Consider the following 12,734-nt stretch of genomic DNA (forward strand, 5'->3'; position numbering starts at 1 on the left):
GGAAAGGGGAAAAACGCGTTTTCTGTTTTTTTTTCTTTCGCGAGAGGCACGGTTTTGCTTCTGCCAGAGGCACGGTTGAGCTTTCGCGAGAGGCACGGGCGTGCCTCTTTCGGAAAGGAAAAAAGACGCGTTTTCTAGTTTTTTTTCGCGAGTTGCACGGTTTTGCTTCCGCCAGAGGCACGGTTGTGCTTCGCGAGAGGCACGGGCGTGCCTCTTTCGGAAAAGGAAAAAAACGCATTTTATGTTTTTTTCTTTCACGAGAGGCACGGTTTTGCTTCCGCCAGAGGCACGGTTGTGCTTTCGTCAGAGGCACGGGCGTGCCTCTTTCGGAAAGGGAAAAAAACCCGTATTTCCGGTTTGGTTTTTTTGTCGGTTTTTTTCATCCGGTTTTTTCATGAAAAAAAGTTCATCAAAACCTATCAACATGGGATCTAGTTTTGAAGATCTCGACGTGAGGAATCCAATGGCGAAAGCGGTTCGAGATTTGGATGCACGGTTTAAGAGATAAAACATTTTGAATAAACGGATCTATGAAAAAAGGGAAAACTCCCAGGTTGCGACAAGTGGCGCACATGCAGCGCGCCACTTGTTGCAACCTGGGGAAGTTGGAGTGGTCTCCGCAAGGAGTACTCCTTAATTAGTGATTTCGACTGAAGGCGATTGTAGGACCTTGAGAAGAGGTGTCTAGAGGGGGGTGATTAGACACTAAGTACCAAAGTTGCAGTTTTTAACTTCTTTAAGTTGGGGTGGAGTTTAGGCACAAGTTTAACATTCACAACATATAGCAAGCAAGCATGCAAAGAGTATATGAGCAGCGGAAAGTAAAGCATGTAACTTGCAAGAATGTAAAGGGAAGGGTTTTGAAGGATTCAAACGCAATTGGAAACACGGATGTTTTTGGCGTGGTTCCGATAGGTGGTGCTATCGTACATCCACGTTGATGGAGACTTCAACCCATGAAGGATAATGGCTGCGCGAGTCCACGGAGGGCTCCACCCAAGAAGGGTCCACGAAGAAGCAACCTTGTCTATCCCACCATGGTCGTCGCCCACGAAGGACTTGCCTCACTAGCGGTAGATCTTCACGAAGTAGGCGATCTCCTTGCCCTTACAAACTCCTTGGTTAAACTCCACAATCTTGTCGGAGGCTCCCAAGTGACACCTAGCCAATCTAGGAGACACCACTCTCCAAGAAGTAACAAATGGTGCGTTGATGATGAACTCCTTGCTCTTGTGCTTCAAATGATAGTCTCCCCAACACTCAACTCTCTCTCATAGGATTTGGATCTGGTGGAAAGAAGATTTGAGTGGAAAGCAACTTGGGGAAGGCTAGAGATCAAGATTCATATGGTAGGAATGGAATATCTTGGCCTTAACACATGAGTAGGTAGTTCTCTCTCAGAAATAGTATGCTGGAAGTGTAAGCTTGTTCTGATGGCTCTCTCCACAAATGAAGAGGAGGTGGAGGGGTATATATAGCCTCCACACAAAATCTAACCGTTACACACAATTTACCAATCTCGGTGGGACCGAATCGACAAACTCGATCGAACCGATTTAGTAAATCTAGTGACCGTTAGGATTTTCGGTGGGACCGATATGCAACTCGGTAGGACCGATATGGTTAGGGTTAGGGCATAACGTAATCTTGGTGAGACCGATTACACAAACTCGGTGAGACCGATTTTGGTAATAAGCTAACCAGAGAGTTGGTCAGGCAAACTCGGTGGGACCGATTACTCAAACTCGGTGGGCCCGATTTTGGTAATAAGTTGACCAGAGAGTTTGCATTGTAATCTCGGTAGTACCGATTGCTCAAACTCGGTGATACTGATTTTGGTAATGTACATACACAGAGAGATTGCAATCCCATCTCGGTGAGACCGAGATCCCTATCAGTGAGATGGATTTGCCTAGGGTTTGTGGCAGTGGCTATGACTTCTAAACTCGGTGGCGCCGGATAGAAATAATGGTGGGGCCGAGTTTGACTTTAGGTTTAGGACATATGTGTGGAAGTGGGAAAGTAGTTGAGGGTTTTGGAGCATATCACTAAGCACTGTGGAGCAAGAAACTCATTAAGAAACACCTCATCCCTCCTTGATAGTATTGGCTTTTCCTATAGACTCAATGTGATCTTGGATCACTAAAATGTAAAATGAAGAGTCTTGAGCTTGAAGCTTGAGACAATCCTTTGTCCTTAGCATCTTGAAGGAGTTCCCACATCTTTTAGTCCATGCCACTCCATTGTTGAACTTATCTAAAACATACTAGATAAAAGTGTTAGTCCAACAAGAGATATGTTGACATTAATTACCAAAACCACCTAGGGAGCACTGGTGCTTTCAATCTCCCCCTTTTTGGTAATTGATGACAACATACATCAAATCTTTAGATAAAGATATAAAGAATAGCAAGTAAAGCTTTGGAAAGACATGTAACAAGCATAGGCTGCCCCTACATGTATGCAATCATGTGAATATGGAATATAGAAGCATGTGAGAGCATAACCATGATAGAGTAGGCAATGTGTTACATGTATCTTGGCCATATGCATCAGAGCAAAGAATATTAAAGAAAATTCCTTCATGCCCATGAGTCCTTCTTGCAAACAGTATGTACATCATCAAGAATTCCTCATACACATGATTGTGATGCATATACTTACCTTGTAGTCTTGAGTTGGCTTAGGATGGAATGAACCTGCACAAACAAGGTTAGATAACACATGTACATCTACTAGCCAGAGCAAACAGAAGAAACCACAAGAATACCAAGACTGGGATGACATGTGGAGAGTGAGTACTAAGTACCACATTGGATTAGACATGTCCCCAAGAGTAAAGATATGCAATGAATTTAAATGATTTCTTTCCCTTAGATATCTTGCTCCCCCCTGAATCTAGCATGGAATACTGGGAGAAGATAGGGAACAGAAAATCAGAGCTGAAAGATATAAATGAACAGAGCTAATGCAAACTAATGCAAATAAGCACATATGAACATGTCTTTTCCCCTCAATAAGACATGTGGCATCTCTCCTCTTGAACACCAAGCATCTGGGATCCTTGATAAATACTTTCTACTTGAGTATTCTCTCCCCCTGGAGATCTCTTTCTCCCCTTGAGGAGGTGATACTATGCCTCTCTGATGTGATCTCTCTAAGTGATAAGCTTTGATGTGATCTCTCTCTCCCCCTTTGACATCAATTTCCAAGAAGGGTCTTCTGGAATTTGTTGTGAATGGGTTTGGTCCTTGAGTCACAACACAAAGCACTGGATAAAATTATGATGCTTGTAGAGGACAAGATTCATTGAGTGGAGCTGGATCAGAAGAAACACAGAATAAATGGCAAACTGTTTGTCCTGTTGTGAAATCGGTGGCACCGAGTAGTATGCTTCGGTTGTACCGAAAAGATTCGGTTGGACCGAAAACAACAAGTCGGTGAAACCGAGTTCATCGCAGAGAAAACACTTGTCACCTCAGCTCACTAGACTAGACAGATCTCACAAAGATTTGCAAGGAATTTACTGAATGATATGCAATGAATTGGATGCAGAAAATGCAGAGCAAACAGAAAGAAAGAAAGAAATCTAGATGAAGTTTTTTTGAAAGGGGAGACAAATATGCATGAGACAAATGCAATATCACAGAAAAGAACACAAGAGAACTTCATCTAGAGATGGTCGGCGACAAAGTCACCTATGTTAGAGTATATTGACTTAGGAGTCAAGTGAGATCACTTGATCATGGGTCATACTCATCGTTTAAGCTCAAAATGGGGTTACCATTTTTGTTTAATCATCTTGATGTGTTCACATCTTGTCGAGTTGCTTTACCTCATGACTTGGAGTAAAGCTTCTCTAAGATGGAATAACATACCTTGGTTGGTGGTGTTGACCATGTAGTTGAACTTGTGTGAGTTGCTCAAGGTTGATGTAGCTCATCAAGAGTTGGGAGCACCACTTGGAATTTGAGTCCATCTACCTACATGGGTTAGTTCTTGCAAGGAAGAGCACTTGTGTATCCAAAAATGACAATCATGAAGCTCAACATAGAATTTGTCAAAGCTTATGTTTGAATGGTTTCGTGCTTCCTTGTCTTCAACCACCATAGTGTAGAGACTTGGTGATGTAGAGATTGCTCAAGATGTGAGTAGATTACAATCTCATGAAATTTGATTCAACCAAGTACCTACATGGTTTAGATAACATGCAAGATACAAATATATCCAAGACATAAGATTTTCAAAAAAAAAATCAAGGATTAGTCATAAGCTCATGTCTTGCATGTATCCAATGGAGTTTCTACTCCAAGTTTGAAGCATCAATGATGTTCAATTCTCCTCTCAACCTGCAAAATACTTTCTCAGCAAGAGGTTTAGTGAATATATCCGCTAATTGCTTTTCGGTGCGAACATGCTTAAGATTAATGTCACCCTTAGCAACATGATCTCTAATAAAATGATGACAAACTTCAATATGCTTAGTTCGAGAATGTTGCACGGGATTATGACCAATTTTGATAGCACTTTCATTTTCACAAAGCAATGGAACATGTTTCACATATATCCCATAATCTTTAAGAGTTTGGGTCATCCAAAGTAATTGATCACAACATGAACCAGCGGCAATGTACTCCGCTTTGGCGGTAGATAAGGATACCGAGTTTTGTTTCTTGGAGGACCAAGACACAAGAGATCTACCAAGAAATTGACAAGTACCCGAAGTGGACTTTCTATCAACCTTGTCTCCGGCATAGTCCGAGTCGGAGTAGCCAACAAGATTGAAAGAGGCCCTCTTAGGATACCAAATGCCAAAATTTGGTGTATGGATTAAGTATCTCACTATCCTTTTCACGACCTTAAGATGACATTCTTTAGGAGCAGCTTGATATCGTGCACACATGCACACACTTAGCATGATATCGGGACGTGAAGCACATAGATATAACAATGAACCAATCATAGAGCGATAAACCTTTTGATCAACCGGTTCACCATCTTTGGTCAAGTCAAGATGTCCACTAGTAGGCATGGGTGTAGACATACCTTTGCATTCTTGCATATTGAACTTCTTGAATAAGTCCTTGGTGTACTTCATTTGAGAGACAAAAGTACCTTCCTTAGTTTGCTTGATTTGCAACCCAAGGAAGAATTTGAGTTCACTCATCATTGACATCTCAAACTTCTCCGACATTAGCTTCCCAAACTTTTCACTAAAATGAGGGTTAGTTGAACCAAATATAATATCATCAACATAGATTTGGCACACAAATAGTTCTCCATTAACCCTTTTAGTAAAAAGTCTTGAATCAATTTTCCCAATTTCAAAGCCTTTTTCAATAAGGAACTTGGTCAAGCATTTATACCACGCTCTAGGAGCTTGTTTAAGACCATAAAGGGCTTTGTGAAGTTTGTAAACATGATTGGGTTTCTTAGGATTGACAAAGCCGAGAGGTTTCTTAACATAAACTTCCTCCTCTATTTCACCATCTAGAAAAGCACTTTTAATGTCCATTTGGTACAAGGTGATATCATGATAATTAGCATAGGCAAGTAAGATGCGAATGGACTCAAGTCTAGCAACGGGAGCATAAGTCTCACCATAGTCCATACCTTCGACTTGTGTGTAGCCTTGGGCGACGAGACGTGCTTTGTTGCGAACTACTTGTCCATCTTCATCTTGCTTGTTGCGAAACACCCATTTGGTACCGATGATGTTGTGGTTGTTGTCAGGCTTCTCAACCAATGTCCAAACTTGGTTTCTTTCAAAGTTGTGTAGCTCTTCATGCGTAGCATTTATCCAATCCGGATCTTCCAATGCTTCCTCGACCTTCATAGGTTCAATGCTAGAGATGAAAGAATAGTTTCCACAAAAGTTAGCTAAACGAGTTTTAGAGCGAGTGATTCTCCCGGTTTGAATATCATTGTAGATTTTCTCGACGGGATGGTCTTTAGCAATTCTTGCTCGAACTCGTGAAAGCTTTTGCTTGGTTCTTGGTTGAACTTCTTCTTCATCTTGTTCTTCTTCTTGGCCTTCTTCATTGTTGGCGTTGTCGTTCTCTTGTCGCGGTGGAGAAGGAGGTTGTTGATGTTCGTCTTGATGCACTTCCTTGTTTTCTTCATCTTGGTGTGTCCCACTTGTGGATGCTTCCGTATCAAATCTTGGTTCACCTTGTCGTGAAGTAGAAGCTTCCACTTGGACGGACGAGGTACTCTCCTTCACCTCCGTTGGACGTACCTTGCCAATAGACAAGTCTTGCATTGCTTCTGAAAGATCTTTGTCTCCTACATCAATTGGCAATTGCTCTACTTGCGAGCCGTTAGATTCATCAAACTTCACATCTACCGTCTCTTCAACCTTTCGGGTGAAATTGTTGTAGACACGATAAGTGTGAGAGTTTGAGCCATAACCTAGTAGGAAACCTTCATGAGACTTAGGAGAAAATTTAGAATGACGATGCTTATCAAGAATGTAGCACTTTGAGCCGAATACTCGAAAGTATCCAACTTGGGGTTTGTTACCGGTGAGGAGCTCGTATGCCGTCTTGCCGAGTAGCTTGTGAAGATACAAGCGATTTGTTGCATGACAAGCTGTCTCAACCGCTTCTGCCCAAAAGTGCTTTGGTGTCTTGTACTCATCAAGCATCGTTCTCGCCATTTCAATGAGCGTCCGGTTCTTCCTCTCAACAACTCCATTTTGTTGAGGTGTGTACGTAGCCTAGAACTCGTGTGAAATCCTTTCTTCGTCAAGAAAGGTGTCCACATTTGCGTTCTTGAACTCCGTTCCATTGTCGCTGCGAACCTTCTTGATCTTCACTTCAAATTGATTTTGGGCCTTCCTAGCGAAGTTTTTGAAGATCTTTTGGACCTGCGATTTATCATCGAGAAAGAACACACACGTAAATCTTGAAAAGTCATCAACTATAACTAGACCAAAAGAATTTCCACCGAGACTCTTGTAAGAGTTGGGACCAAAAAGATCCATGTGAAGTAGCTCGAGTGGCCTCCTTGTGGTCATGATGTTCTTCACGGGATGCCTTCCTCCAACCTGTTTACCTGCTTGACAAGCACTGCAAAGTCTATCCTTATCAAATATGACATTGTTAACACCAAGGATATGATTTCCTTTAATAAGCTTGTCAAGGTTTCTCATGCCGACATGACCTAGTCGTCTATGCCATAACCAACCTTTTGAGGATTTAGCAATGAAGCAAGTTTTAGGTTGAGCCTTTTTAGTGAAATCAACAATGTATAGATCACCTCTACGCATGCCGGTAAAGACCATTTTATGATTGTCTCGACGAAACACTTGGCAATCTACTTCAGTAAATAGGACATTGAAACCGAAATCAGCAAGTCTAGATACTGAAAGTAAGTTGTAACCAAGATATTCAACGAGCATAACATTTTGTATGGAGCTATCATGTGATATGGCCATCTTACCGAGGCCAACCACCTTACTATTTGAGTTGTCATCGAAAGTGACATACTTTCGAGGACTATCATTTTCAGCAAGCTCACGAAACATGTCTTTATCTCTGGTCATGTGATCGGTACATCCACTTTCAAGGACCCATTCCTTTCCTCCTGACATATATCCCCGAAGATTTTCCATAAGACCAAAATGTCTCATTGCATCATCAAGATCGAAGTTACTATCATCATCCTCATCATAGTATCCATGTTCAACATCGTCATGTGGTGGATCAAATCCTAGAGAGGGTAATTCGTTAGAGTGAGCTTGACAATGATCTTGCTTATGAATTCTTATAGCTTCGGAAATAATATCACTAATAATTCCAACATCTCCTTTGGCACACATAAGATTTGTAAGTTCAAATAGACGATCACCAAACATAGGATCACTAGTATTCATCTTACTCAAGGCAATAGACTTATGGAGAATTTCATCTAGATTTTTCAAGGAATAATTTGGAAAGCGTTCCTCAAGAAATTACCATATAGTGTAGGCACACTCAAGAGTAGGAAGTTTATAATTAAGTTTCTAGGCAAGTCTCTAGTGATAAGATTAACAGTTCTAAGATTCCTAATCATGTCAATTGACTCATCAAGAGTAGGATGCATAGGATCAACATGAGGTACACAAGGGCTAGCAATGTACTTGTTCAAATGATATTGATTGAAAATTACAAGCATCTTATTTTTCCACTCATGAAAATACTCTCCATCAAGAATAGGCACTCTTTGTCTAAGACTCCCCAAAGTAGACTCATCTATCTTCCTCCAATGGTGATTAAACCAAGGCAATAGAGACCAATGCTCTGATATCACTTGTAGGACCTTGAGAAGAGGTGTATAGAGGGGGGGGTGATTAAACACTAAGTACCAAAGTTGCAGTTTTTAACTTCTTTAAGTTTGAGTGGAGTTTAGGCACAAGTTTAACATTCACAACATACAACAAGAAAGCATGCAAAGAGTATATGAGCAGCGGAAAGTAAAGCATACAACTTGCAAGAATGTAAAGGGAAGGGTTTTGAAGGATTCAAATGCAATTGGAGACACAGATGTTTTTGGCGTGGTTCCGGTAGGTGGTGCTATCGTACATCCATGTTGATGGAGACTTCAACCCACGAAGGGTAACGGCTGCGCGAGTCCACGGAGGGCTCCACCCAAGAAGGGTCCACGAAGAAGCAACCTTGTCTATCCCACCATGGCCGTCGCCCATGAAGGACTTGCCTCACTAGCGGTAGATCTTCACGAAGTAGGCGATCTCCTTGCCCTTACAAACTCATTGGTTCAACTCCACAATCTTGTCGGAGGCTCCCAAGTGACACCTAGCCAATCTAGGAGACACCACTCTCCAAGAAGTAACAAATGGTGCGTTGATGATGAACTCCTTGCTCTTGTGCTTCAAATGATAGTCTCCCCAACACTCAACTCTCTCTCATAGGATTTGGATCTGGTGGAAAGAAGATTTGAGTGGAAAGCAACTTGGGGAAGGCTAGAGATCAAGATTCATATGGTAGGAATGGAATATCTTGGCCTCAACACATGAGTAGGTAGTTCTCTCTCAGAAATAGTATGCTGGAAGTGTAAGCTTGTTCTGATGGCTCTGTCCATGAATGAAGAGGAGGTGGAGGGGTATATATAGCCTCCACACAAAATCTAACCGTTACACACAATTTACTAATCTCGGTGAGACCGAATCAACAAACTCGGTCGGACCGATTTAGTAAATCTAGTGACCGTTAGGATTTTCGGTGGGACCGATATGCAACTCGGTAGGACCGATATGGTTAGGGTTAGGGCATAACGTAATCTCAGTGAGACCGATTACACAAACTCGGTGAGACCGATTTTGGTAATAAGTTAACCAGAGAGTTGGTCAGGCAAACTCGGTGGGACCGATTACTCAAACTCGGTGGGATCGATTTTGGTAATAAGTTGACCAGAGAGTTTGCATTGTAATCTTGGTAGTACCGATTGCTCAAACTCGGTGAGACCGATTTTGGTAATGGACATACACAGAGAGATTGCAATCCCATCTCGATGAGACCGAGATCCCTATCGGTGAGACCGATTTGCCTAGGGTTTGTGGTAGTGGCTATGACTTCTAAAATCGGTGGCGTCGGATAGAAAGAATGGTGGAGCCGAGTTTGACTTTAGGTTTAGGACATATGCGTGGAAGTGGGAAAGTAGTTGAGGGTTTTGGAGCATATCACTAAGCACTGTGGAGCAAGAAACTCATTAAGCAACACCTCATCCCTCCTTGATAGTATTGGCTTTTCATATAGACTCAATGTGATCTTGGATCACTAAAATGTAAAATGAAGAGTCTTGAGCTTGAAGCTTGAGCCAATCCTTTGTCCTTAGCATCTTGAAGGAGTTCCCACATCTTTTACTCCATGCCACTCCATTGTTGAACTTATCTGAAACATACTAGATAAAAGTGTTAGTCCAACAAGAGATATGTTGACATTAATTATCAAAACTACCTAGGAAGCACTTGTGCTTTCAGCGATACATAGTCACGACCTGCAAGGCACAATCCCTAGACATGGAAATTCCTATTTGCCGCTCGTTGCGGCAAGTTGTCGAGGCTACGCACAGGTGCAGATCAACGAGCGTTCCTATGGGCCAGCCCGTTAACCGTTTGAGCAACTCCGGTTTTAGGAATCTTCTAGGTTGTTCCCAGTCGGGTTTTTCCGCTTTTGGGAACCTTCTAGGAGGTTCCTAAACCGTTTTTCCTTTTTTTCTTTTTCTTCTTCTATTTCTTTTTTCCTATTTTTTCTTTTTTTCTTTTTACTGTTTCTTTGTCTTTCCATCTTATTTCTTTTTCTTTTTTTCAAGTTTACTTAAATTTTCAAATTTTGCCCCGGACTTCAAAATTTGTTCTTGTTTTCAATTTTTTCATTGTTTTGAAAAATGATGAACATTTTAAAAACGTTCAGAATTTCGAATTTTCTAGTTATTTGTAAATAAATGTTAAAAATTTCAAAAAGTGTTCAGATTTTCAAAAAGTTGTGCATGTGTCGGAACTTGGTTCCATTTTTTCAAAATTAGCCAATTTTCCAAAGTCGTGAATATTTCTAAAAACACTGTCATTTCCAAAATTTGGTCAGCATTTTGGAAAAATGTTTGAGTTACGAAAAATGTTCAAGAACTTCAAAAAATGTTCTCGTTCACAAATGTTTTTTCAAAATTTAAAAAAAAAGTTCTCATTTCAGGAAGTTTAGGAATTTAAAAAATGTTCCCATTTTCGAAATATGTTCACAATTTCCAAATTTGTTCAGAAGAATAAAGAAAAATCGCATTTCTAAAAATTGTTGATTAATTTCAAAAATTGTTCATGTCTTAAATTGCTCAATAGCGGCTATGTGGTAGAGTGGCTAGCTCGTCATGGTTTGCTGTCTGGTGTGTTGAGATAGTGGGATCGAATCCCATCATTGCGTCCTTTTTTTCCGTGTTTTTTAGGTCACGCGATCCACAGGAAACACAAGTCCGTGGGCCGGCCCAGTCGCGCCTCGCCTGTGTGCGTCCAACTCTTGTTTGGCGCAAAATGCGTCATGGAGGAGGTCCCCCTAGACATGCCACGTGTTGCGCATGACCCAATTAGATATATTTTGGGTCGGGCATGCATGCTAATGGGCTGGCATGCGACCCAGGTGGTCAGGTTTGCGTGCACCCAAAAAAATCATCCCACCGCCCCCGTCAAGCTTCTCAAGGCCCAGGCTATTTTGCGTAAGACCAACAAATGGGGCGCTCCTATTTTCCATTTTAAGCGAGACTGGGGGAAGCATCGCGTCGGGGGGAGCCCCAAATGCACCGGCCCAGCCGAGCGGGAGGCCACGGCCTATTTTTTAGTTTTTATTTCTGATTTGTATTATCTTTTTTTGGCTATATTTTTGTACTTTTTTATACTTTCACATATTATTTGTTATTAAAAAATGTTGAATCGTATTTGAAAAATATTTAACAAGTATTTGAAAAAAATGTTCAATAAGTATTAAAAATGTTAAACAAGTATTTGAAAAAATGTTGAATAAGTATTAAAAAGTGTTGAACGAGTATCTAGAAAATGTTGAACAAGTATTTGAGAAAATGTTGAATAAGTATTAAAACGTGTTGAATGAGTATCTGAAAAATGTTGAACAAGTATTTGCAAATGTTGAATAAATTTTAAAATGTAGAACAAGTATTTGAAAAAAAAGTTAATTAAGTAAAAAAAATGTTGAATGGGTATTTGAAAAATATTGAACAAGTATTTGAAAAAATGTTGAATAAGTATTAAAAATATTGAACAATTATTTGAAAAAAATGTTAAATAAGTATGTTGAATGGGTATTTCAAAAATATTGAGCAAGTATTTGAAAAAAATATTAGGTATTAAAAATGTTGAACGAGTATCTGAAAAATGTTGAATAAGTTTTAATTTTTTTTGAAAGAGTATGTAAAAAATGTTGAACAAGTATTTGAAAATGTTGAATAAGTATTAAAATATTGAAAAAGTATTTGGAAAATGTTGAATAAGCATTCGGACTATGTTGAACAGGTATACAAAAAATGTTTATCACTTATTATTATTTTTGACATATACGAAAATGTAGAGTGAAAACGAAAACAAACATAAGAAAAAACAAAAAAATGGAGAAGGAAAAATAAAAGCAAAAAGAAATTGAGAAGAAAAAATAAAAACAAACAAATAATGGAGAAGAAAAGGAAACCAAACATAAAAGTGGAGAAGAGAAAAAATATTTAAAATGTAGAGTGTATTAAAATGTTTGCAGCACTGAAGGATTAAGTATGTCGCGCCCTAGAGGATTTCACGAACATGGTAGTAGTGCATTGCTTTGCAACACTTTGTATCATCCCACGAACCTAGAATCAAATCCTCTTACCTCCCCCTTTTCTTCCCATTTGTTTTAAAGTCGAGATTGGGCCGGCCTGGTACTGTAGATCCTTAAGCGAGACATCTGATCGTGTCTCGCTTAAGGCGAGAAATAGTATTCGCGCAATGGACGTGCTTTCCATTGTTTCTCTTAGTCGTTCTCTTAGCAGCAGGACCTTTCAAGCTCGTTAAAAAACCAAGTTGAATCGTTTGATTTTTTTTTCTCAAAGAAAAATTGAATCGTGTGGATTTCATGGAATCAAGTTGGTGTTATTGGCTCCGAGGGTGAACCATTGTTATTTCTTGATGACTTTGTGGGAACTAAGAGGGGAAGAGAAAGAGAGCGCGCTAACAAGGCAATGCGTTGTTGGAAGCATACTGTCAG

Source organism: Triticum dicoccoides, chromosome 1B, assembly GCF_002162155.2.
Source record: "Triticum dicoccoides isolate Atlit2015 ecotype Zavitan chromosome 1B, WEW_v2.0, whole genome shotgun sequence".
NCBI lineage: Eukaryota > Viridiplantae > Streptophyta > Magnoliopsida > Poales > Poaceae > Triticum > Triticum dicoccoides.